Raw genomic sequence first — 22,896 nt, 5'->3', positions numbered from 1 at the left:
ATGCTTATGTGAGCAGTCAGGCAAAGGAGAGGGACAGAACCCTTCAAACTAGTCACCTGCTAGTTTAGTGCAGTTAACAGAGGTTAGGTTCCCTGTGAGTCCTGGCTGAGTCCCTCACTTCACAAACCTTGCCACTATTTGCTGGCTCTTGTGACGATAGCAGTTCCTCAGATCTTTCTCATGGAAGGAAAAGAGAGGGGCATAGGTTGGAGCAGACCTTTGAATGCTCAGGGAAAGCTGAGATGTTTCTAAGAAGCTGCAATACACATGGTTTATTTGTCAAATTAGTAACACCTAAGATAATGAAAAACTTGCTGCTTCTCTAATTAAATCAAATTTTAGCTATTGGCTCAGGCCAATACTAAGCAGACTGGTTGGGTTGCCTCTCCTCTACTTGTTGGTTGTTACTAAATGTGTACTTAGAATATTTAAAAAAAAAAAAAAAAGAAGTGATTCATTCTTTTGAGCTAGCTGAAACCATTAATTGGTCCATACAGAGTGAATAGACAGTAAAACATGCTGGCACACACTGGAGTTTTTCTTTGCTTGAGTAAGTCTAGAACCAACCAAGCCTGAGATTTTAGTATTTAGCATTAAAGTTCACACTTGTATAATGCAAATCTTCTGGGTCACTTGCTCATTAGCCACAGAAGTGCTCTTCTTGGAGGTGCAATGTAAGTAAATAAATAAGAGTTAATGTATGTAATTCAATTTAAATTCAAGAAAAATGAACCTGAATAATTTTTCTTAGGGTCATTCAGCTTTCCAGGACTCTAGTCTTCTGACAGTGCTTTAACAGCTGCTCTTAAAGCAGCAAGCAGTTTAGCAAGAGGCATTGGGATATGGGGTAAGTTGAGGGCCAGAAGGGATCAGCTGGGGAGGATGATGATCACCCCAGCATTAGGGCTGAAAGAAAGCAACAATTTCAGACCTTCCTCCACCACAGCTCCAGTTACCAGAAGTCTGTCTGTAAGGATTTATATAGTAAATAGCTTCTAGATTTGTCTCTTGCACATCTCTGACCATTAAGTACCAGTGTTATTGCCCTTGGGGAGCACTTAATGTCTCCATCTATTTTAATTTCTTATCATTTTGCACTGGTTCTTTAGAAATTCAATTTCATGCATTGCTTTCTTTCAGTCAATACCACCTAGACAAATTGAAGTTGGTACATACACAAACTCCTTAAAGATAATAATGCCCTGAGATGAAAGGAAAATATTTGATTGCTTCATATACTTGAACAGGAAGGAATTGAAAGGACCACTACCAACATCAGACAACCTTGCCACTTAGTTGTGTATTTCAAGAGTTTGATTATATTGTTTAGTCAAATTCTTGCAGTTCAATTCAGTATGATTTTTGCCAACATAGTGTGCACTTCAAAGCTGCTGGTGCAATTGCTTCTGTTTAGATGGTGCCCTTCAATCAACATAAGACCTAGCACTACAGAGAGCATATGTAGAACTCATAGAAAGCCTTTCCAAATCACAGCATTTACACGCTCTAAAAAGCAGGCCTATCTGTGACTGGAAAATAATAGAAATCATAAAGCTTCCCTAATTAGTGCATTCAGTTTTGGTGCCATCTAAAGACTGAAGCACGTAAGTCTCCATGTTTAAAATTAATTCTACAAGACACAGAGGAATCACTGTAGTGCATAAGCAGAGCCAGGAAAGATGAGAGAGGAGGAACTGGAACAGCAAAATGACTGTGGCACTAATGATTATGGCTAATAACAAGATGTTGCAAGAGTTAAATTGTCCAAACAGAGAGAGAGTGAGAGTGTGTGTGTGTGCATGAGTGCATGGGGCTAGAATCAAAAGGATGAACTGCTCAATCTCGGTGGAGTTGAGCAAGTTTTTTAATATAAATAACTTCTTGAATGAAGTTAAGCTTATAGTCTATTTATTCCTTATGAAGTGTCTGTTCAATGATTTGAGATTTTTTTTTTACATTAATTCACCATTGGAAATTGTCTCTGAAAACCTGTTAATTAATTCAAGTGATCTACAATTCATTCACAAGCTGGTTTTTGGAAAAATTCTGTATCAGAAACTGTGCTGGGTTTGTATAGATTTCTAGATGAATGAATATGCTTCTCGATCTCTAGATGCTGTGCCTTATTAATTGCTAACACTGGTTTTCAAAGGCAGATTCTATTACAAAATTCAATGTATTAAAAAAAAGTCACACACCAGCTAAAATTCACAGTAAAATGTAAGGGATGAAATTTTTTTCTTTTTTCAAAATTTTTGTGTGCACATGTGCTTACGGGAACTCTGGCCTCCAACTCCCCTCAGAAAAACATGGTGGAGACAATGACAACAAAGTCCCAAAATAAGGGACAAACATCACTGCAAACATCATTGCAAACATCACAGCAAAGGACTAAAGAAATCAAAACTAAGGATACATTTGTGGAGAAAGAAGCAGTTTGAGCCTACATCTCTTAACATGAGAGACATTTCAGATAGATGTTTTGCACAAGTTGAAGAGACATCCTAAGCAAGCACAATCCCAGCAAAATCATTTGAAATCACAAATGTTGATGGCAAGTTGATTAAATGAATCCCTTAAATGTTTGATTTTACCATATTGTTAATGAGTGGAAGTATCTTGAGTTTAGATGGTAAATTTCTTTGTACAAGAGAAGGATGGTCAGATCCCATCCTGCTAATGCAGCAAATCTCTAAAAGCCACAACATTTGGATTAGTGACAACAATGCAGATATTGCACCACGTGGCCGCAGCTGCTGCTGCTGCTGAATTTTGTTAAGTGACATCTAAGGAGGACAAAGTAACTTTCTGTACATATTTGAAGATTATATACAGCAGAGTTGAAAAAGAACAATGTAAATGGTACATAAATAGAACAGCATGTCTGTATGATGCTAAGCTAAATCAGAGAATCCAGGTGCAACATAGTGAGGGCTCACACATACCATACATTTCAAATACATTACAGGTGAGTTCCCTGATTCAGCTGCTCAGATGGATACCTGATGTGAGGTATCTTGAAAAAAAGGAGCTTGTAATAGTAGAATCCACCAAGTTAAGGGACAGAATCACCAGAGAAGGGGTAGAAGCCAGAATTTTGAAATACAGACAATTTGATAGCTGCTCTGCACAGAGGTAGCTGTTTTCCTGTGGGTAAAATAATCTACTGTTTCAAATTCCTTTTCTATGGCAACATTTATGACTCCCAGACAATGGGGCAGCATGTTCCCCACTCCTCTTAGTACCCCTTCCTCAGACAACTCTTCCTACGCTCAGCACCACTTTTTGGTACTTATTACTTCCTTGGCAATGTTAAACCTACGTCCATTGTTGCTGCTGTAGGTTATGGCATCAGGCTGGACTCCCAAATCCATGGAGGAAGGACTGACAACAGGCAATAGTTCAAATTAATTGAGATTTCCCTCCTCATTTGGAAACAACTCAGGGATAACACAAACCTTGTCATATTTGAAGGACGGCTTAATACTACACTTCTAAATGAGACATGACTGAGTCTTAATCCCTCTAAGTGAAGCTTGACTAGTTCGTATTAATAGTTTATTATTATCTCTGATGGTTCCCCCCACTCCAAATCCTATGTGCATCCTTTACATGAGATTTTTAAATGGCAACGCAAAATCCATTAGGAGAGACATTTTCCCATTTTAATAACATTTTCACACACATCAGCTAAGTCAGTCACTGTTGCAGCTCAGCCTCACTTTTCTGCAGTGATCAGAATTAAATGCCAACTGATCTCCTGGGAGTCTACAAACCAAGCCAAGCACTGCAGGCTCCTGTGGTAGATATTGATGCTCTCAGTGAATCCCATACTTATTCGTGTGTTTAGGATTAATTCAACACCACGTGCTTACAGAAATCACAGGATCCCAGTCCAGCAATTTTTGCTGAGGGAGTTTCTCTATACCCTGAGATCATATTTTAAGCCATCTCACTTCAGCCTCTCCATTTCTCAGTGCCAAGTTAGAACCTGTCTCCACAGTGGATCAGATGAAGAAGTGGCCCTGAAGTTAATACAGGAGCTTAGAGGTAAAGATGAGGGCCCTTTCAGGCCATAAACCTAAGAAACAGATGTCAAATTCAGGCTTTGCTCTTGTTTGGACAAACTCAATTATAAAGCCTCTGTTTTTCAAGAAGGAGCATAAGTCCCTTTATTTCCCCTTCCTACAGAACAGGTGTCTCTCTGTCTCTGCTGTTAGGAGCTGAAAGGAGAATCAGAAACACCAGAGTGCAACCTCCCTAACAGTTACGTCCAGCACTGTCTGGGGTAACCACAGATGGCCATGATTCATCTGAAAAAATGACTAGAGACTCTTAAGCATCAGCCATGTCTTTTCACAGATAAGGTCTTTCTTCCTAAATGTTGTGGACACATAGATCACACTCATTTTCTAAGGATAATAGCCCACAACACCATACAACTCAAGAAGCTGGGCAGTCAAGACCTACAGATTTAGACTGGCAGACAGTGTATCCATGCCCTTCTAGGGACATCAGAGGAAGATAACCTCACTTGCAGAAGCAGGAAATACTCTCCCTTCAGGGTTTTTCCACAACTGTTACCTCCTCTCATCCCCCAAGAACATCTGTCTTCTTAATAACCTGAGCCTCAGCCCCTACACTGCTATAACAGAGAGCACTCGCTTTGAGAGTAATCCTTAAGGGAGAGTGCACTCCTGACAGCACTGCCATCACCCAGAATGCTTTACAGGACTATATACCATTTGGGGGAAAAAAATGCGCAGGATTCTCTGTATAATAAAAGATCTTTCATTCCATTTGAAGTATGTAATGGATCAGAGGTAACAAATCTTTTAATTGTGAGTGCATACCGAATCCTTTGTTGTCCATTCTGTGCTGCAGTTATAGGTGATCCTAGGACACCTGAAAATTATTGAGGGTGTAAACTGGCAATGTTATAATTCCTATATGGGCTCAGACGCTGAAAAATTAAATTTTGTTTGCAAGTTGCAAGCAATCAAGGCAATTTTATATCTAGTAGCTTTCTAAATTCATGACAATTTTGAAGGGTGAGGATTGTGCTCAGTCTCAGCAATCCTGTCTTCAGACAAGAGACAGAAGAACCAAGGAAATGTGCTACCATGTTTTAGCATTTGCTAGTAACATTCTATGATTGGGACTATTGTAACATCTAAGATAGTCTTGCTTTGCACCTTGCACAAGGCATTCATGCCTGAACAAAGAACATACAAAATGCTACTCTTTGGATTTGGCAGCATGTTGTAGGCGTTTGGCACAAGCATACATTTCAGTGTAAACTGCAAGGCAACAAAGAATCCAATCCCATTCACTCCACAAAGCAAAGAGGAAAAAAAAAAAGACTATTTTGCACTTACCTAATGACAAAATTTGCCAGGTCTGAAGAGCCTTGTTTTTTTAATGTTCCTATCAGCCTTGCATTTAAAATAGGAAGAATGGTAGCTGAGGGCAACTAATAGCTTACAGGGTCAATCTCAGTGGTAGGATTTGAATGAAGAGATGAAAGAAGTCTAAAGGGAATGAAATCCCCAGACCACAGAACTATGATCCTTTTGAGAATCATTCCCATAGGGCCACTTAGCAACAGGCCACCATCCAAGCAAAACACTCCTGAGAGCAGAAGAAAAACTTTCTTCTTTGTATCTTGCCCTCTCCTTTGAAAATGCCGTTTTCAGCTTATTCCCTGGGGAGTTAGAGCCTCATCAGGAAGAAATAAAGCTGGCCAGTCTGAGAGTGATTGTGTCTCATGTTCTGCAAAGGCACACATTTCTCTTATCCTCAGGAAGAAAATTGCCTCATTTTATATTCAGATTCAAATGTACTGAAATTATAAGCAGTGGAATAATTACCTTCAACATGGCACACTAGATCTGACCTTAATAATACAGCCTGTTGGCCTTAACTGTTATGAGACTGGCTTCTTCCATTTGTAGACCTGTAGATTTCCACATTTGCCCTCCAGTAAAAATAAGTTATGTGCTTCTTGCATCATGTCCATGTGCCTTGTGTGACCCAGGGGGCTAAAGCAGTAACTCATTCAGTTCTGCTGACTTGACCAGTGCCACTAAAATAGATACAAAGAAAGTAAACATTTACTTAGAGAGAGGAATTGACACAGCTGTGGAGTTATTTTTAGTCTTTAATTGTTTGATACTGAATTTTAGAAACTCTGTCTCCTCTGACACAATGATGTTGCTGTCAGTGTTGATGGCTCCAACGGAGTTTGGACAAACCTCTTTGACAAAGGTATTGCGTATCAAAATCTGTCACACACCAAAATCTGCCAGCTTCTTCACTTCTGAGCTCCAGGTCACATTAGTATTCCAGTGCCACCACCACACAACTCTGCCAATGCTGCTCAGTCATGACTTACACCCCTTACTATTAGAGCACCGAGCACCCCGTGCAGTGTAGACTACTCATTTTTCTGATGGGATGGATTTAACACAAACCATCACATAAGTTGGAATCGCTCACCATTGTTCTGAAATCTCCCTATACTTAGAGGAGGGAAAGCTGCAGGATGGGAGGGAGGAAGAAGAACAGATCTGTCTGGGACATATCCTTTGGAACCTGCTGATGTGTTTTTTAATCACTCTTTTTCTTGGGGATCAGTTAATCAAAAATACATGAGAGATGAAAATCAACATTCCAACTTTCTACTCAGTAACAGGAGCAGCTGGAGAGAAATGTGTGGATATAAGTGAGATCTAACAACTATGTGCAAATTGTGCTCCCCAGAGCGTTGCATACATGAAAGTTTGGTTGAGAGCTTACCCCCACTCTCTTGACAGAGGAGGTATTAAGATTTTTACAACTAAATATCAAATCACAGGTTATTACAGTGCTTTCTTCCGGAACTTATGCAACCGTTACTTATTACCAGTTCAACTTTCTACATAATCTCCGATTTCTTCAAACCAAAAGCATGAAACATGCCTTAAACCCCTGAATTGCTATTCCTTATGTGTAAAAGGAGGCACTCTAGTATTTCTTTTACAGGCACGCTGGAAGGATAACACTGCAAATGCTTGGAAGGTGTTCAGAGGCTGTGGGTATAGACATTGTACAGTATGAGGAAAGGCAAAAAGAACTGACTTGTGTCTTTACTGACAAATTACATGTGTATGCATTAGACCTGGAGACTTGGAGAAAGGATATCTATGTTGTTTTCCCAAGTCTGTCCTTGGTATTCTAGGTGCCACTGGAAAAAGCACTTTTCTTCTCAGTACATCCATTTCCCCAGCCATAGCATGGGAGCAATACTACTGACTTATAACTGAGGAGATTGGGAAAGCTGAATTCACTCATGTGCAGAATGCTTCACAGTTTGCATCACAGATCATGGATTAGAATTATCAGTGTCACTGTCCTGGTGCAACCCCAGTGGAGCTGATTTTGAGACTCTCATATTCCAGTGCTAAAGCAAGGAAAGCAAAAATCATTCTTGCTTTAAACAGCAGCAAACCCTGCTTGCACTTTCTGATACACACCTCAGAAAAAGATGACAAGGCACATTGTAACCCATGTGTCAAGGACAACCACACAACATGCCTCTGTAATGTGAGAAGCCATAGCACCTCCTCCGTGAAGCCCCATCCCTGTTCAATGAGCTCTGCCAAACACACCATAAGCAAAAATAAAGGCTGCAAGAGAACCCAAGAACTCTGTTGTACTTTTGCCCTCCACAGCTTCCGTGGATCACCTGGTAGAAGTCCCTCAGTGCCTGTGATCTGCCTTGGACAGCCTGTCAGGACAGCCAACACTTCATGGCAGTTCGTCACTCAGCGTTGCAGGTCAGGGCCCCATGTTCCCTCCCCTGTAGAAAGCCTTTGGCAGTAATTTTCCAAACTTGAGTGTATCCTTTGTCTCTGAGAAAGATCTGTAATCTGAAGTTGCAGAGGGTCTCCTACACAGTAGGAACTGGTCAGTGTTCTGCTGCTTCCCAGTGACAGGGATTTTGCTCCTTGTCTTATTTTGCATGGCCTCAGCATTTACGGTCTGTAGCCTTCTATACATCCTGCTTTTTGCAGTGCCACCATGGAAATGTCTGTATAAATGTGAATTTCAATAGCCATTATACTCCCAGCAGCAGCAATCGTGTTTGGTACCTCAGAGCCTGTTAATCTGTAGTAGTCATGAGGTTACTTATCTCCTGCTCTTTTCAAATACCTCAGCAGTGGATACAAAAGGGAAATGGCAGGAGCTATTCTTCTCTGGAGTCTGAGAGGGGGTTTTTTTATCTTTTCTTTTCTTTTTTTTATTTTATTTTATGCTGTACTGTTGCTACATTACATTCAAAAGCAATGGCAAAGTTTGCAAGAGAGATAATAGATGAAAATCTTCCAAGTTTCTGCTACAGTAAGACTCTCAGCCCATAAGAGCACCTGGTTGCAGGGTGTTGTTTCAAGGGCCCAGAGTGCTTAGCTGTCTGTTAGCTAATTAAAGCACTGTGATCTCAGAGCTTTGAAAGATTTAGTTCAGATCTTCCTTGAGGTAATTTTTAGCTCTACTATCTATTTGCTGATGAACCCTCAGCTCCAGCCCACAGGTGTTGAGCTACAAAGGGATGTTTGGAGAGGGGTGCTTGTAGACATGGACTTAGCATTGTTAAAAGGCAAAGAGAGACGTGACTCCACAGAGACTTGTAGTGAGGATAACCAGAGCTAAAAATGTGCAAAGAAAATAAATTATAAAAGAAAACTATAATTTTGATTGGATTTGGACTGTTGTTGCTATGGTGAAAAATTTGGGATGATGATTAACTTAACCTCTACCACTGCTGACATCCAAAGTTGAAGCCATTTCAGCAACCAAAAACTGGACAAGAGCTGTCCCTGAGGGCCAGTCCTTATCCCTTTCTATCTCCCTAGGTGGAGTGTTGCAGAGCAATAGAGCACTGGGAGATCTCACTGTGTGGCCAAGTGTGACTGAAACATGGCCATAAAAAGAGCATTAAGGCACAAACTCCATGACTAACCAGTTAGGCTAGTAGGACACACTGTTTAATGAGGGACTGAAGAAAATTCTCTAATGTGGGATGAAGTGTCCCAGATGAGATCAGAGGTCTGCCAGATGGGAAAATCCAGGGAAATCCGCTGTGGAGCTGGGTTTACAAAAAGAAAGGAAGGTGCTAGACTTGCACTTCCAAGCCTGAGCAGAGCTGGGTCCTGCAAATGGAGAACAATTGTACCAACTAAGACAGGACACAAAATATAGCAGATGTGAGGGAATGAAGAGGATGCTGAAGGTGCTTAGAAAAAAGCCCCAAAAGATGGGAGTGATCTGGGTCTCTTGAGGAGATGGTAATAATACAACTTTATTTTCTACATATAGCCATTAAGATACTAAAAATTCTTCAATAATTTGGTAAACAAGAGACTCTTAGTCAAGACACAGTAATGTAATCTTCATATTTGTTGTCCATCATCCAGCCTTTGGAACAAGACTATAAAACAGGATTTTCTCCTTTCCTGCACATCAGGGTCCCAGAAAATTCAGTAAAGGACAATGCTGAGCTCCTTGGAAGGTATCTTTAATTCCTATTGAATTTCTGCAGGCACAGCCATATATAAAAATAATCAAGACAAGGCAAAATAAAAACAAAGAGCAAGGCCTAGCAACCTAAAATAAACTACGCTCCTTTTCCTACTGATCACCTCAACTCCTTGCTTTATTCCTAGCCAAATTGGAGAGAGAAACAGCTCAAGGATTTCAGAGAAAATAAGCCAAATAATGTGTACCTGAAAAAAAATCCATCTCAAAAGCCACGGGCCAGGAGCAAAGAAATTAAGTTGAATTAAAATCTGGCTTTCTTCCCTCCTCTTCCACTTCCCCACCGAACTAAAAAGCTTCTGCCAGCATCTGCTTGTGGAAAGGTAAAGGCTTCAGGCACCGGTTTTTTTCTGCTCCAGCATCATTTTAATTGCATGAGCAACCACCAGTATAGTAAAGGAGTCTTGCATTTTCTTCAGCAAGTCTGCTTGTTCTTCTGGCCTGGAAGGAACACGCTTTTGGTGTCTTTCCTTGTGCATCTACATGCATGGCCCACTATGACTTAGCTGCTGTTTGCTGTTCCTGCCTCACAGGGATAGATATTCAGAAGGAAGAAAGTAAATGAGAGAGTGCCCAAGGTGCCTCACAACATGACTTGGTTCGCTTTCTGAATAATTGCTGCCACAAGCTAATGAACATTTCTCCCCAGACTTTCTCTCACAAGGACAGAAAACTCACTTGGCTTAACAGGATTTTCCTGTTGTGGGTACAGGCTATGCAAGCCAGAAATGAGAAATATTTTCATGGTTTGAGGCAGCTGCACAAAAGTAATCAAAAAAAAAAAAAAAGAAAAGCTGTTATAGAAATCAGGAGATGCAATGAATGAGCTCAGATTTGCATTCAAACTTAACCTCAGATCCTCGAAGGCAGCGAAATCTGAGGTGATCTTTTCAGCAGGATTCCTTGACATCTACTGGACGTTCAAGTTCATGAATACGATTTTGTTGTATATGTATGAATGTGTATTTACCTGCTGATTATTTATGTGAACTTTGGCATGGGTTCTTGTACGTACAGTCAGGGCTTACTCCAATGCATTTGTCAATAACTCAGTATTGGTGATGCCCCACCTTAAGCACTGTGCTCAGTTTTGGGACCCTCACCACATGAAAGACACTGAAGGCACTGGATTGTGTCCAAAGGGCACGGAAGCTAGGAAAGGGTCTGGAGTACAAGTCTTATAAGAAGCAGCTGAAGGAGCTAAGGTTGTTTAGCCTGGAGAAGAGGAGGCTCAAGGAGACCTTATCACTCTCTGCAACTACCTGAAGGGAGATTGTATCAAGATGGGGATTGGTCCCTTTTCCCAGGTAACAAGGATGAGAGCAAATGGCCTCAAGTTGCACCAGGGGAGGTTTAGGTTGGATATGAAAAAAAATTCTTCACTGGAAGGGCTGTCAAGCCCTGGAACAGGCTCTCCAGGGATGCACTGGAGTAACCATCCATAAAAGTATTTAAAAGTCATGTAGATGTGGCAGTTAGGTACTCAATAATCGCAAAGATCTTTTCCAATCTGAATGATTCTATGATTCTAAAGCTATTTTCTGGTGTTTACCTAAGCAAAGTAATAATCCAGTTGTACTTACAGCAATTTGCAGCCAGAACACTTGGGGCGCTGCAGAACAACAATAGAAATGCTTCAGAACACAATACAAACAGAGTATTAAAAACATCTTATAATTCAAACAAAACATGCTGAGTTCCTAAGAAGCAAAGCCATGGAGATGTAAAAAGGAATAAATATGTGGTTACAATGGTTTTGTTTCAAAGCACACTGTGAGCAAATGTGGTTTAGATGGATTTAGCAGAGAAGTGGCGGTGGGGTGAGCTCCTTGTGTCAGAGCCCTCTCTGACAAAGACTGACTTTAAAAGCTCATCTGTGTCTGGTGCTGACACAATCAAATTAAACTTGAAGCAAGCAAGCCTGGGGTACTGCAAGGATCAGAGCCATAAAGGGCTTTCACTGAGCAGTATCAGTGTGTGACAGTCGCTCTGCCCCAGAGGAGGCAGCCGTCAGGCTGAACACAGGGCGTGTGAAATTTAATCTTTGCCGTTTTCACCTACAAGTGGGGATTGAGGGAGTGACTTCCTAACTGATATAGGAGCCATGTGAAGATACAAGGAATGACACTGTGACCCCAAAGGTGAGGCTACAACAAATAGCAAAACCTGTGCTTTGTACTCGTGGCCCATCCCACGTACAAAATAAAAAAACCCCACCCTCCTCTTTTATTGCTCTCAGCCCTTACCTTCCCGTAGATTTACTCAAAGAAACACAGGCCAGCCCACTGGGAGCACCAGCTTGCCTGCTCAACCGTCAAGGGGATCCCAGCAAATGCCATCAGAGCAGTTGTTATTCCTCCCATGCAGTATCTCTCAGCACAGCACAGAGATATAAAGCCAGTAGAGGCCTCGCAAACAAGAACCCTATGATTTGTTGAGAGCCTTCTCCAAGGCTAGTGCTATGTAACGGGAGCTGCATCTGGTGATAAGCGTCTTGCTCCAAGGCTACTGAAAGCTAAACAAACCCATGTTTCTTTGTTGTGCAGCAAGCAGAGCTCTAAGCTGGATGCTGCCCAGTGCCTTACCCATGTAAATAGGGGAGTTCCTGCTCAGATGCCAAATGCCAATGCTCAGCTGCCTTTGAATCCCTGACATTGATTTCAACAGGATACAATTGCTGAAGCTTGGTTCTCACTGAATAAAATGAAAGACCTTAAGCAAAGTTGTGCCTGGTGGAGCCGAATTTGGTGTAGCAAGAGAAAGGCTGAACACTGCCCTCTGCCTTTTCAGCTCTATGAAATAGGCGTTTTTCACTCCCAGTCTCCTGTAGAATTCCAGGAAAAATGCCAGGAAGCTCTCAAGAACGAGCTTTAGTTCAGGGCTGAGCCCTGCTAGGGGTGTGCACAGTGAACTAGAAATACTGGTGGGAGGCAAGAGTACTGGAGAGGCAAAAAGTGATAACCAGGAAAGCACCAACACTCAAGTGGAGCAGGACTGTTCAGTATCAGCTTGCTCAAGGGTGTACCAGGATGACATGGATCGTGCTGGCTGTCCTGCAGGAGTCCCACTGCTATCGCAGCAAAACCCAAAACAATCTGGCTGACTCTTGACAACTGTGTGCCAGAGTTCCACTCTTTGTGACACCTGATGTAGTGTAAAAAATAAATGCAGTACTTTAATATAATCCCACTGACATAAACACAATCACAAAATTTCATGTACCAATTCAATCACAAATGTGACATCCATATTTTCACTCTAATTTAAAGAACATTGAATGATCTTGGCCCAAACTTTAATTTAATATATCCAGGTAGAGAAAGAGCCTTCATTGTATAAACAAAATTACTTGTTTGCTTTATCAGAGTAGCATAGAATACAAATTAGTTACCAATATCTGTACAGCACTTGGACTATGACTGAATTGCTTGGGTTCTTGGAGTATCCTCTCAAGAGAAGGAGAAAAAAAAGACACTGTTCTATTATCTTTGTGTTCTCTCCAGCAGCTGTCCCCATGTGATGCATAGGAAGTGGATCTGGCTGGCAGGGGTCATACTAGAATTTCTCTTCCACAGTGACACTACCCCCAAATGTCTAATTGTTACATGAAATGTAGGGTGCTACATATCTCAGGTGCAGTGCTCAGAATTGGCACTCCCGATGAAGGCATCGGTGGCTGAGAGAATGAGAGTTTAAGGTAATATTGAATCAAGAACCAGAATAGCTTAAAATTTATACTATCAGAGTCACTACTGATTTTCTTCAGTCTGTACCTTAGCTGGAGAAGTTCCTCTGGCAATAAAACCAGCATCCCTGCAAGACTTGGAGCCAGATACTTCAAGCTGACCCACCCAAGTCTAAATTTATTAGGCAGGGCCATGCAAGAACAGCCACAGCAGCTCTGTCATTTCAAGGTTAAATGTTTGAAATGGTCTAATATATGAAAGAAGGTGAAACATCAGGATATATTGGGCCAAATGGTATAATTAACCCCCAAATGAGGACTGAATTCTACTTGTCCAGAATCCTTTAAGTTCTGCCTTTCTCTCCAGAGACCTCCCTCATGTATTATTAGTGACACCAGACCTATATCTATGGTCTCTCTCCCTGTCACAGTCCCTACATATCACACACTGACATTGTCCTTTCCTTCTAGCTTTCATAAGGGATGACATTTTTGACATCACCTATGAGCATGGAGTAAAGAAACGACAAAGCGGCAAGCTATTACAGGATGAAAATGCACAGATCCACCTAGTTAATGATCTGAGGGGTTTGCAGGCAGGTGATGTCTCCTGTAGGTTTCTTCTTCAGATAGATGGAAAAAAGGTACATGGAAGAAAGAGTCCCTCCCAGTCCAGGGCACCTGGTGAGAAAGAGACTGTGTTCAGAAACTTCCAAAGTTTGTCTCATTCCTTTAGGGCACAGTTACACTTTTGGGTGTTTGAATTAAAAAACCTCCTGGGGCTTCCTTGTCCATTTTGAGAAACTCCTTTCTTATGTGAAACACTTCCCTTGGACGTATGGGCATGAGGAAGTGTAGAAAATGTGAAGCCTGGGAGAAAAGCCTGGAAAGGCCAGCTATTCTAGGCATAGGTTTGAAGCTGCTTAAAGAGACAGCTTATGTTTCACTGAGGCCAATTCTGTCTTCCTATTCTATTATTCTCCTTTTTCCCCTTCATTTTTGCCTGAAAAGAACTTAAGGATAATAATCATCAGTAACACAAATAACAGAAAATGGCATATACCTAGAAACTAATAAAGGAGATGCTTTTCTGGGATTGATCTGGACTCCATAACAGTGTTGGAAGTCACTGCTGGCCACATTGCTCCAACCTCTCTGTGTCAGTTTCTTGCTTATTTTTCCTTGGTGTCAGCACTATCTATTCAGCAGTGTTATATGTACAGGAACAAACAAAGCATTTAGTGATGGCCAATTTTCTGAGGTTCTAGCTCAGTTTTAACTCAGTCTTTTTCCAAGCTCCTTCCAGAGAAAGAGATGAATCATGATTAAATAGGGGACATGAAAATAGGAAACAGATAAAGAGAATATGAAGTGTTTCTCCTGGAATTTTGTTCATTCTTCAGCCATTGCCCTCCATTTATGTACAAACAGGTGAAAGGATGGGTACGAATATGTTCCAGACTAGACGCAGTAAAATTGATGGAGACTACAGATGCCAGAGCAAATGAGATCTCTGAGGGCTCAGAAACAAACTTGCTGACATATCCACTCAATATTCATTGAAATGAGCTCAGGAAACTTTGCTCAATTAAAGACTGGCTGCGGGGAAAAGCAGATCCAAGCTGAACTCCAAAGAAGTGTTTTTCTGGATGCATGAGATCTAGGTCAAAAGAGACATAATTGGCCAAGGGATGCAGTATATTATAGTGACATCTTCCAGAACCAGTGTTCTGGAGCACTCTGGCTTAATAATGCTCATCTTTCACATTTACTCCGGTGATGAAGTGTCAATGTTTGTATAGCTAGCTTTGTAGTACAGCTGTACCTATAAATGCAGATTCCCATGGACAAAGAGGACTTTTGACTATAACGGTTAGTGAATAACAATTAGGACAGATTCTTTTCCTAGTGACAGTAAATCTGGAATAAATCCATGGAATTCATTGAAACTTCAGCAGTTTTACAGTAGTATAGACTATTGTAACATATTCAGTTGTGATACTGCAGACTTACACTGATATAATCATATATCTTGAGTCCATTTCATTTGGAGAAGGAAACCACAAATTACTAGAGTCAGCTTCACTCATCACCTCCCCAGAATCCCCATAAAAGCTCCAGAACAGGCATGACTTTTCCAGATTAAACAAACCTGCATTGTCATTCTAAACAATGCCTTCCCACACGTAGTGAGCCAGATTAATTTAGTCAATTGCAGTAACATCTTACATTTCTGTAATACTTTTCATTCCAAAGGTTTTGGTGGAATGCTTTGACTCCTTTGCTGCATATAAGCTTATTAATTAACGATATGTTCGTAACCAGTGCTTGCAGCCTGTTCTGCTTCCCACTGCTGTGAAACTCTTCCCTGGAGCCTATGCAGCTCAGTTTGAAGCTCTGGACAACCATATCACCCACTGACCACCCAGGAAACTCATCCAACTGAAGCCATGAATGAATGTAAAAGGCTGTCAGAGTAAAGCCACACTTTGCAGGTAAAAATCAGCCAAATCTCACTGCTTATGCTATACATGTGAGGCATGAGGTGGGTCGTAAATCTTAAAACAATGGATTGAATGGCCTGACCTACAGAATATGAAATTGGATGAAGCATACAGAGAGACCCAGCCTAAGAGAGAATTTAGGTCAGATGAAGGCCAGACAAAAGCTGAGTATTTTTTTCATGCTGCATTCTCAGATTATGCCGCGAATATCTAATACAGAGAGGAAAATCTTCTGTGTAGGTTTTGACCCTTCTTTACCTCCACTTTTGGTAATAGCTCTCATGATGCTGAAGGCAGAATATCATTTAGTTGAATTTGTTAACTAACTCCGGAAATAAGGGAATTAGAGCCATTAGTAAATCTTTTCACCTCAAAACTAAACAAAGAGGATCAGATTGCTATCTGTTGTAGTCTAATTGAGTTCCATGAATTTACAACCACGGACAAATTTTAGCCAATAAAGAGAAGAATATAACTGTTTCATTCTGACATTTGTGACATCATAAAGCTAATACAGCTGTGCAATGAAGGGAAGATTTCTGATCACATTTGTCTAATTTAAGTTTCATTTATAATGGAAAGTAATTAAACACATTCCATGAAATTGAAGAAAGAAGAAAAGAATTCTTAAGGACATCACTTCATTTGTGGGACTGAGATGTACTTTATTGTCTCCTTCTGTTTATCTTTAGTTCTGCAAGCAGGAGTTCACATTTATGTTCATCTATCAGCTGCCAACCTAAAGCCCATTGGAAGATGCATAGCATTTCCAGAAGGATCTTAATAAACACCGCAAGTGGAGAGGCATTTCACACTTGGCAATTCATCTGTCAGAGCAAGAGATAGCTTAAAATTATTTCCATGACCATTTTGCAAGTATTTGTGGAAGACACCTAGCACCAGGAATATAATACTTAGGGAAGGCACAAGTTAGAGAGGACTCACTGGTTTCACTAGAAGAGAGCACAGCTCAGTAAGCTCAGGGGTGACACTTGTCTTACCATTGATAGGCTACACCAAATTCATCAGACCAGTTGAAGAAAATGGAAATTTCCTAGCAATGAAAAGCACAGCGCTACTAACAGCATTCCATGGCTCTGGGGTGCTACTGTCAAACTTTCCCCATCCATGCCATGGTAGGCAGAGCATCTGGAGGGGGAGATTGGCCCAGACAAGTGCTTGCATCGCACAGAGAAGTTAAGAGCACATCCTTCAGCCTCCATAGGATCCTGCCTCTGTAGAATTGTCAGATTGATAGTCTTCTGTTTCTTTTGGAAACTCTAGAAGTTGCTGAAGATACTACAGCTTAAAAATAAGGCCAAAAAATTCATACATGAACCAAGCGGGGAAAAGAGGTAGAACTCATCCAAGCATTGCCCATCCCCCCTTGGACTGTGTTTCCACTGCCTTGTTTATCTGGCAGTGTTCCTCTCTCCCGATTTTCCCATCTCTCTATCACCTTCCTCCACTTCTTGGATAAGAGGGAGAATGGGATGATAGCAAATTAAGTAAACAGGATGCTTGACTCACAAGCAGGCAGCAGAAACTGAGGTAATTATGGGTGTCTTGCAGTCCTTTCCCAATGGAGAGGCAAATGAACAAGGGAAGATGTGCATATACAGAGTGTCAGGAAAGGTGTGCATGTAAGCAGTGCATCTAAGGAAAGACATGACTGAGAATCTCTGTCTTCTGAAGCCATCTGGCAGAAGCTCCTGGCAGCTCTCCCCAGTACTCCTTCAGCAGTATTTCCCTCAAGCTTGCACAGAAGGTCAGGCACAGAAGCAAGGCAGTGCCTTCACTTGGGGGTCATGTGCTGCAGCTCTAGGCATCAGCTCTGAATTTTGTTTCTGGGGAGCAGAGATGAGAGCAGAAAGAGGAGTAGAGCACTGGCCCAACTTGGATCCCCTCCTGAGGTGGATTTGTTCCTGGCATGTGTTTCTTGCATTTGGGTTTGTTTGCACATGGAGCCCAGCAGTTCAGAGGAGTGTTAGTGTATTTAACAGTTCTGCTCTGGTTTTAGTTAAATCAAATAAATTAGTCCTCTCTGACAAGGATTTGTCTTTAATTATGAAGGACTTCATGAGAACAGGAGAAAGAAGTCCACCTTGATGCGCTGCATCCACATAGACTTGGTTCTGGAAGTAGGTTTGCTGGGGCATTTTTTCACACCTTTTTCTTTCAACCTTTTCCAGTGTAACTGCTCCAAGCACACCATGTCCACTATTCCAGCTTTCTCCTTAGTGTCCCTGCAGCACCACAAGGCTGTAGCAGGTTTTTCTGATAGGGCTCTGCAACTCTGGACACGTATCCCAGGGGTTTTTTTCCTTTCTTCTTGTGGCCATGGATGTCACTACATCATTACACTAGAAGTTCACCACTCCAGCTACTACCAGCTGGTAACTGTTACTACCTAGTACAGGACATACACACACACACACACACACACACACACTCTCTCTCTCTCTCTCCAAGAGTAGCTCTTCTTGCTCCCAACAATGCTTTGACAACAAGGGCATTGTGACTCCTTCCTGCTCTAAGAAAACAATGTTCATCAGCTTCCCCAGCTCATGAAATTTTTTCCTGGGTGCTTCTGTAAGACCTACTCTATTCTACCAAGAGTTAATGTGGAATGCATATGAAATATATATTTGAAAGGCTGATGAAGATATGACAAAGCTGGAGGCTACCGAGCAATATCTGCTCCTGTGAAATGTGAACCTAGTGTATTTTTTGCCCCACAGCTTAACTAGTCCTGAGCCTCAATGACTGGTAAAAGCACAGGGTCTTTGGACATGGTAAGACAAACAAACTTCAGAAAATCATGGCTCAAAGGTGTAGGTGGTTTTGCACTTCTTCTTTAAACCCAGATGCTAACCATGCTAAAATGCAAGTTTATTGTGCAGCCTGGCAAAATTTCAGCAATTTTATTGAAAAGGCATTTTGTTACATTTATTAGATTTGTCAAAAAGGCATTTTATGATGTTTATGAGATAGCATATAAATTTATGAAACTGTAACATTTTTTGTCAAAAATAGCCTTTACTGAAAATCAAATAATACAAGTAGTAAAACCTCCTATCAGACAAATACAGGGAAAATTTTCCATCAAGCAAGGTTATAGACTCATCCCCAGAACAATCTGTGAAATACTGTCAGTGAAACCCATGCCACAAAGCAGTGGAAAAATTGCTGGGTGCACACTGGAAGGCTGCAATGCTCCCAGCTGGGTGCAGACGTGGCAATTCTGTCTGATGTCCTTGCCTGACTACAAGTGAGGCGGCATCTGCTGGTTTTATTACCCTAGCTTTTGCAGAAGGAAGGAACAAGCTTCTGGCTTGTGTTTGGCTTTGTATTGTGTACTGCTCTCCATAATAATCACTTGTCCCTCTGATTTCCAGACCATGACTGGCTGGGGTTGACATACTGCTCAGGAGTGAGCCACAAGCACATCCTCTACCAGCTCTCTGCTTCTGTCTCCACTCCAGAAGCCCCTTCTTTAGTTTTTTTTTATTATTATTTATTTATTTTATTTATTGCTGTTGTTGCTTTTCATTTCCTGCTGTTCATTTCTATCTCCCTCCCACACCCCCTTCAAGTAAAAAACTGTCTTATATTTCCACTCAGAGAGCTCCCTTCTGCTCCTTATTTTTTCTTTTGTTCATCCTCCACAGTACCATCAAGATGATGTGAAACACTTGACCTATTCCTTTTTCTTTCTTGCTTAGGAGGTCATTCTGGCACTCTGGAATTGATGTTCTCCCTTCTTGAAGACTGTGATGTGGCAGCAAGACAGGCTGAGAAATTGATTAAGCCATTACTGTGTCAGCTGGGATCTTGGTCACAGCCATGATAGCGTTTCCAAAATAAAGATTTTGGAATGCCATTCCCCCAGGCAGGGAAAGGTGTAGCAACAATAAAATATTTCCCATGCTGCTTCCACTTTGCAAAGGAGCCCTAAAAAGTTGGAAAAGTGGAGGGAACGAGAGGCGTTAGGAGGTTAGGCAGGAGAAATCTATGTACTAAAGAGCTGGAAGATTAGGATCAGGAGGGAATGAAGTCAGCCCTGCCTGTGTGTCAACACAGGCTGTTCTTATGCTTGGACCAGTTCACCCTGCCATGAATCATAGAATCATAGCATTTTTGAGCCCATATGGAAAAGACCTTTAAGAACATCAAGCACAACTGTTAACCTAGCACTGCCAAATCTCCCATAAACCATGTGCCTAGTTCTGCATTTACATTTACAGCTTGCTTCATGATGCATCAAAATGAAACGGACCTGATACTCATAGAGACTTACTACCTAATAACTACTACTAGAATGAAAACTTGCATTTTCCAACTTGTACTTTTTACACTGTTTTTAATTATTCTAAGGTACATAACGAAAATGGTGTAAATACATTCCTCCTAGAGTAACTGTTGTCTTTTAAGCAGCTGTTTTTTCAAAGCACACCCAATATTTTGGTATTGGAAAAGCAAAAAGAGTATTGCATCCACAGGGTTTCAACGTCAAATGGTTTTTTAATAAATAAGGTCCTGAAAGACAGAGAAGGGGGCTATTTGAAAAGCAGAGGACAGACAAGGGAGATGTGGTCACTTTGTGCAGTCGAACGGTCCTCTCACAGGTGTAGCATCACTTCATCAATAACCTTTCTGGGCCTGCTTTGTCTTGCACTCTTGGTGAGGAGCTGCAGCACTGTCTTTGCCTGCTGTTCTCCCTTATTTCACTAGGGGACACATTCAAAGCACAATGCCAAAGCCGGGTCCTGAAATAACCTTAATAGACCTAAACTGTGATGACACCAGGAGCGTGACTGTGACAGTGACCAGCCAAGGGGTCTCCTTCCATTTCCACACGTCTTGTTTGGGGAAATGTACCTCATAAAATGCCATGGGAGCTGAAAGTTGATAGCACCCATCAAATAGCAAAGTGCCTTGTTTATTGTCCAAGCTCTCCCTAGTTGCAGTATCAGTAGACTTGGATGCCCTTATTAAGCATTTATCCACTTGAAAGTGCTGCACTGTCATTAGTTTGATTGAGGTGGAGGCATGTGCTGCAGTGATTGGCCTAGATAGTATAAAACTCTGCAAAAATGCAAAGGGCTGGGAAAATGGGGATGGTGAGTAAGTGAGAGTGTGCTATTACTATGTACTTAGAATCCAAGTTACAACCCAAACAGATTGAAGAAACTGCCTAACTCTTGTTGGCCTAAAATAACATCGACTGTAGGGCTTGCAGAACACATTTGTGCCTTCCCTCATCCCTACCTCTACAACCCCAAGATACACCTGAACATAAAGTCTACCACCACTATCTTAAGAACCCTCTTACTGTAGCTGTACAGCAAGTTTATGCTGTGTTTGGGGAGCATCCTCGTCCGGGTCTGTCCTGTGTTTTTTTTCCACAGGGAAAATATCCTGGATTTACAGGCATTTTCCATCCTCATAGCCCTGACTCCTCTTTGACACCAGCACAGGTCACAGCACACCAACTTCTGCACCAATTACCAGACATAAAGCTTTGGAGAAGAAATAGGTACGTGGAACATTGCCAGAGACCTTGTTTACAGCCTCAGAGCTTTTCCCCCTCATTTTTGCTGGTTTTATTCTTTCCTTGTTGCAATGACCTACATCCTAAGTACATCCTTCTCCACCATTTTAGTACATACACCTATATCTCCAGGTCACTCCAGGCCACTCCAGGCATGTCTGAACAGCCTCCTTTCCCTGGGTGTATGATGACCTACGAATTCTGGGTGACCCCTCATGTGTGCTTGGCAAGGAGATTGTGAGGCATGAGATGGTGTATGAGATTTTGAGAGTATTTATTCACAGGCTAATTTTGGGTACGTGCACCATTATTTGAATCCCATTAGCTTGGCCCTTTATCCAGTGAGAGCAGGCAAGCAGATTAATCAACCCTGGCATGAAGCAATATCATATGGCATATCAGCAAGAGGTCAGGTAGGAAAGTTCAAAGTATAGATGTGTCCTCACAAAACTTAATACACCATAGCTCATCCAAAGATTTTTGCACATGCCACTTTTTAAATAAATCCAGTCTATCTATCAAAAGTGAACATGACTTGCTATAGTTCACTGTGTGAGTTCACTGTAGTTCACTGTGTTTCAGGTTTGTAAGAAAAGGGTAGTACAAAAGCACAAGTAGAATAAGCCGGCCATTAGGCAGCATTTGTCATGTGGCTCTGAATAACTAAGGAAAGCATGTGAGCAGCACATATGAGAGAGCTACAAAAGAAAGAAGGATCAGAAGGATGTTAGAGCTTCTTCCTCTTAAGAACTTATTTAACCCACTGCTTGTTTGTTTAATTAAGAATAAAAGATTACTGAAAGATCTCCATGGTTCTTGGATGATATATTAAGGATGTCTTAACTCAGCACTTTGGGCTGGTACCTTCGGACTGAATGTGGCCTTGGCATAATTGCAGTGCCTTCCACCAAGATGCACCCTATTACCACAGTGCTGACTTTGCCCGCTCTTCTTGAGGCCACATAACTGCGCTCCGTATGAAAGGAATGTATGAAGCAGAAATTAAATAGAAAGAAAGGTATGAATGCAGCTTCATGAATTTTACGCCAGTCCAAATGAACTCGGAAAGATTTCTAGGCAAGCTTTTTAAGTGAGGGACTATTAAGGCATTGGGTTTTTTATGTCTATCAGCACTGACCCTGATTTAATATTTTCTGTATCACTTCAAACATCATGATTCATAGGTGATCTGTCAGGACTTTCAGAGTAGCCTGTCCAACCACTTAAGGTCACAAAGGTCTTGGAAACCAGATGTCCTTAATATCTGAATGTTAACAGTTCAGAAGAGTTTCTTGTCCACTGGCAACCTCACTTTGCCTCTGGTAATCTGATACAGATTACCTGACCAAAGATAATTTGCTTCATACATAGAGGTGGCTATTGCCGTATCTGGTGAAGACCTAAGATCCACCAAGGTTTGGAGCACTGTTTACTGTGGGAACAACTCCACTGCAGTATGCTTTAGGGCCTTTAGAAACAAATCAACAGGAGCGGAAAAAAACCCTATGGCTCTGAGGGGGTCAATCACCCTTCCTCAGTGCTGTTTGCATGCTTCATGATGTGATAGGAGCCAGTAT

The 22,896-nt window shown here is 41.5% G+C and overlaps 1 long non-coding RNA gene across 4 annotated transcripts in view; it reads right to left on the bottom strand.

Moving 5' to 3' along the window:
- Positions 1-22,896, bottom strand: part of LOC135412367 (uncharacterized) — a 94,965-nt gene that overhangs the window by 52,752 nt on the left and 19,317 nt on the right. Inside the window, exon 1 of one of the 4 annotated variants that reach the window (XR_010429613.1) lies at positions 11,823-12,277. The exons of the other annotated variants lie outside the window; for them this stretch is intronic. This is a non-coding gene — a long non-coding RNA (uncharacterized LOC135412367). Of the gene's footprint in view, positions 1-11,822; positions 12,278-22,896 lie in introns of those variants that run through there. 4 annotated transcript variants of the gene reach the window in all.

This window comes from Pseudopipra pipra, chromosome 3 (assembly GCF_036250125.1).
Source record: "Pseudopipra pipra isolate bDixPip1 chromosome 3, bDixPip1.hap1, whole genome shotgun sequence".
Taxonomy (NCBI): Eukaryota; Metazoa; Chordata; class Aves; order Passeriformes; family Pipridae; genus Pseudopipra; species Pseudopipra pipra.
Note: the sequence above shows the minus strand (reverse complement) of the source record. Positions and strands in the feature narration are given on the sequence as shown.